Source organism: Siphateles boraxobius, unplaced genomic scaffold (assembly GCF_051911475.1).
Source record: "Siphateles boraxobius isolate OS27281-9 unplaced genomic scaffold, OSU_SipBor_1 26, whole genome shotgun sequence".
Taxonomy (NCBI): domain Eukaryota; kingdom Metazoa; phylum Chordata; class Actinopteri; order Cypriniformes; family Leuciscidae; genus Siphateles; species Siphateles boraxobius.
The window spans coordinates 11,939,061-11,944,084 of NW_027508876.1; the positions used below are offsets into that span (position 1 = coordinate 11,939,061).

Below are 5,024 nucleotides of genomic sequence, written 5' to 3' on the forward strand. Positions count from 1 at the left end.
TTTTAGAACATTACATCCCCTAACATTCTTATAAAGTTTTTAGCGGGAAGTTTTATTTTTGTTCCCAAAATGTTCTCTTAAACAAAAAAAATGCTTAGCTATAACATTGTTAAAACATACAATTTTATTAATCTCAAAACTAAAACATCAGAATCTAACAGGTTTATAAATGGCATCCACATAAATTATTAGAAGTTCTGCGTACAGTAAATGCCCAACATTAAATGAAGAAATCAGTAAAGTCCAATGTGCAATCATGCGTCTTGACTGCAGTGTTTGCTCAGAGCGCTCATCATCAGTCTTTGCTTGTCTTGGTTCTTGCAGAAGAATAATACAGTCATCTGTATTAATATGTGTTCTACTGTTCTCTCTTCTAGTTGTCCAGCTGCTCTCCCAGTTAGCAGCAGTGAACTCTATTCTCTGTTTGCATGGTAGGGTTTTTCCTCATAGCCTATAAAAGAAGATCATGCAACAGTGTAAACAGAAAGAATACAAATACATACATATTAAGATCACAAGCAATATTGACATTGAAAACTTTCAAAATTAGCCAGCCTAATTAGTAATCAGAAATTATGTAAAGACTAATTTATTGAAAGTATAAATATGATACCTTATGAGTATCTTTTTTGTTTCTGTAATTTAAAACATATACTTAATCCATATTAATAACACAACTAGAGGCTAAATTATGTGAACAAACGTTGATGTTGGCTTGAGAAGCCTGAACCTCGAACCAGGACTGGAACTCAGGTCGCCGTGAGCACAGCTCCAGCATGGCACAGCGCTGCCCACGAGGCTATTGCTCTGACTTAACAGCGCTTATATTGTCTATGGATCGTTACATTTCTTACAGATTTCTGCTTGTTTTAAATCAGATACAGATAAAGTAGCACTGCATTTGAATGTATTGGCGATAGAACTATTTCTAGAGTGAATTAATCATACCTGTAAGTGCAGCATCTCTTTGCTATTAGTGAAGCTGTACGTTTTAGTTACTTCAAAAGCAGAAAGAAATATATGCTAAGCTAGTTATTTTAAAGCTAGTTATTTTAGTCAATAAAGTTTTAAATATGGATATTTTTCTTACACAAACGCATCGCTTCGCTTTAGTGCTGGGCGGTTTGACCAAAAATTTATATCACGTTTTTTTTTCAAAATGATGCCGGTTTTCCGGTTTATGACGTTTTTTTTCTTTTTCTCATGCATAATCAGGTGTTCAAAGCATTTTCTACTGGTTGAGAGAGGAATTACTGCAGTAAATTGACTTAGGATGGTCTATTTTACTGTCATTAGTGAATATTGTAGAATAGAATAGCGCCCAGTATAACCTAAAATTGTTATTTCTTAACGTTCTAATAACGTTCTTGTAACCAGGAAATAACGTTAATACAACGTTTATATAACGGGAGAATTGAACGTTCTTATAATGTTTTGAATAAAGGTCTTATAATAACCAAGAAATAACGTTAATACAACGTCTAAAAAACTGGACGTTTTGAATGTTCCTATAACATTCAGAAATAACGTTTTTATAACTTAATGGGAACGTTATGAAAACGTTCTTATAACCTAAAATTGTCAGCTGGGGAAGAGGAGAGATTCGCAATTGCACTGAACACGTTTTAAGTGCAGGATTCTCTGAGCGAGTCCAGAGAAAATAGACCTATTCTAAAGCCTCGTACACGCTGGGACGAATATCGGCTCGCGTTATTCGTCAGCGTTTTTCAACGCGTTTTTTGTGTTCACACCCAAGCGATTTTCGCTGACGATGAGCCGAGTGAACATGCAAATTTATTCCCTGACATTAGATGGCGCTTAATGTAAAACAGAAATACCCCGGTCCACAAAGTGCTTCTGACACTCGCTTGTCACTCAGAAGAAGAGAGCAAGTTTGTCGCGTTTGTCATATAGTTCTTTATTCTCGTTGGTGTCTCTTTATAAAGACACCAACAAGACCAGCAGCTCTACATTCATCTGGCCTTGCATCTTCCTCGTCTTATTTCTTCCCGGCAGAGTGTAGTCAGAGAATGTCTAATAAGTCTAATAATAATAATGTCTAATAAGAGAATGTCCGTAGACGGGCTTTGGTCATTAGACATTCTCTGGTTTGGTTTAGTAAACGATGTATATCTTCTTCGCCATTACGTATGTGTGCTCGGCAAGACCGTTTTGTGTTTGAGCGCCCCCAAGTTGTGTTTTACTGTAACTTCAGAAGCTCCAGACACGTGAGCAAAAGCGCCAATCTCATTGGTCGGATAGTTTTTGACGCGGCGCGTCAAACCAAAAAAACGAACCCGAGGCGTTTTAAAAAAAATTACGCTTTTACGCGTGGCGTCTTACGCGTCGGTGTGCACACTCACATTGGCGCCCATTGTTTAGTCACGAGGCGTTAAACGTTGCCGAATAGCGCACGCGAAATTCGTCCCGGTGTGAACAGGCCTTTACGTGAGCAGCGTGTATCTGAGAGCGCGGCACATTATATTCCGCGCGTGATCAGAGAGATTCGCGCTCGCGCATTATATTAATGTACTTTCGCGCTACAATAATGCGCTCTCGACATTTGACAGGAAAATAACGCCATAGTTCTGCAGCATCCATCTTCCCTGTAACGTAACACCAGAGCACTGCTGTTTACTCTCACCTCGCAGTCGCTGCTTAGAAGTGCAACATTGTAAAGGGTCCGTCTGAAACAGTGTCGCGTGGCGTAATGTCGTTCCGAACGTTGTGTAATTAAATACATCGGTATGGCGGTATATTAAAAATTAATATCATAACAAAAATATACACCGGTTTTCGGTATGAACCGGTATACCGCCCAGCACTACTTCGCTTCAAAAGGCCTTTATAACCCCGCCAGAGCCGTGTGGATTACTTTTATCATGGATGGATGCACTTTTATAGACTTAAAACAGAAAGGGCCATTCACTGCCATTATAAAGCTCGGAAGAGCCAGGACATTTTTTAATATAACTCCGATTGTATTCGTCTGAAAGAAGAATGTCATATGCACCAAGGATGACTTGAGGGTGAGTAAATCATGGGCTAATTCTCATTTTTGGATGTCTTTTCGATGAGATCATTTATGGTCTGTGTTAGGTGCTTTTAGCACTAAAGCTCTAGGAGTTAAGAGTTGAAAATTTTTGTCTCAGAAAAATAATAATAATAATAATATTTAGTTCAAATAGGTTAACAATATGTTGGCTTTCTTAAACCAACATAATTATTTCCTAACATTTGAACAAGATTACTATAATCTGTAGTATAATATAAAGGTAATTCTGTGAAGATTTACAACAAGTAACAAAACCACCTACCAGTTACAAGTCTCTTTAGCTCCCATATCCATTCACCTCTGCAGGTTTATGTTTGACAGATTGTGTCCTTTACATTGACCATCAGCCCCAGAGTAATTACCTGAAATATTTTAAAACATGGTCTGTCAACATACAACGATATTACAAGCACATACAATATTTGCTAGAAACACAAAAGACTGAAAACGTTTTAGACTGAATGCTTTTTCCAATTTTCCCATTACCTCTTTATGAATTACTGAAATATTATTAACTTTTACTTTCAAAAGACAATAAGATTAACACTTTTAAGTTGCAAAAATAGAGTATTCATATACACAGAACACAATATTATAGTAGGCTACCTTTGTTGTAAATGGAGACTTTATTGCGTCATCGGTTTTATATTCATCTTCAAACAGGCAGTTTGGAGTCTGGATTAAAACATATCTAGCTGTTATTCAAAAGTAACATATACTCAGATTTAATGCGACTGTCATACAATTCTAAGAAAGTAAAATCTAACACTGAAAGACATATATAAAGGATAAGAGAAAGCTATATGTAAACTGAAAAATACACACAAAAAAAAAACTTACAGTTGTGAAAGAGCTCTTCCGTTGACCAGGAGTTCTGTTGTTTGGCAATTTGTCAATTTAGACAACGGGCATTTTGCGCCGATTTCTTCAACAAAAACGTTACTTTCTTTGCGCTGTTTGTCGATTTCAAATGTTCTTACGTCATGAGAAAATCACGCTGTGATTGGTAGTTTTAAACGTCGATCCACAGTGACCCCCAATCAGCTTCTCGTCTCTTCTAAACACATTTCGCGCAACAGTTCAAACAGTTCAGAGTAATATCCTCAAAACACTTTACAAATGCTGTTTTGATAATCTCCTCTTTTAATATGGAACATTATGCCAATATTTTATAGGTTAAAATAATTCTACAATCTGTTACCTAAACAGCTTCCCTAAAATATTCTTAAAATGTTATGAGCTTTTGTTACTCATCATATTATGAGATTTTGTCATCTCAGGCCAATAATGTCCTCAAAACATTTGATGAATGTTGCTTTGATAATGTTCCTCCTTTGTTATTGTGCTAATGATTTATAAAAGATAACAACATCCCTAAAAAAATCCTCAAAATGTTTCATGCAAAATGTTAAAAAGTAAATTGAAAGGAATGTTTTATTAAAAACATTTTATCATCTCAGGACTAAATGATATCCTCAAAACATTTTACGAACGTTGATTTGATAATGTTCCTCTGTCATTATGGAACATTGTACCAATGTTTTATTGAGAACATTGTCTTATCTGTTATCTCAACAACATTCCCAAAACATCCTCAAAATGTTACAGTTATAATGTTCTTGCTTTGTTAACACGTCACATTACAAGAACGTTTTATAAAAAACACTCCGTCATCTCAGGCCTCAATGATATCCTCAAAACATTTTGCGAACGTTGATATGATAATGTTCCTCCTCTGTTATTATGGAACATTGTACCAATGTTTTATTGAGAACATTGTCTTATCTGTTATCTCAACAACATTCCCAAAACATCCTCAAAATGTTACAGTTATAATGTTCTTGCTTTGTTAACACGTCACATTACAAGAACGTTTTATAAAAAAACACTCCGTCATCTCAGGCCTCAATGATATCCTCAAAACATTTTACGAACGTTAATTTGATAATGTTCCTCCTCTGTTATTATG

The 5,024-nt window shown here is 35.9% G+C and overlaps 1 long non-coding RNA gene across 1 annotated transcript; it reads right to left on the minus strand.

Moving 5' to 3' along the window:
- Window positions 1-3,335: 3,335 nt before the first annotated feature.
- LOC143751474 (uncharacterized) lies at window positions 3,336-3,991 on the minus strand. The gene is made up of 3 exons (XR_013207242.1): window positions 3,896-3,991; window positions 3,662-3,730; window positions 3,336-3,417 (listed from the first exon to the last, which is right to left on the minus strand). It is a non-coding gene; the product is annotated as an uncharacterized LOC143751474 (long non-coding RNA).
- Window positions 3,992-5,024: the final 1,033 nt, after the last annotated feature.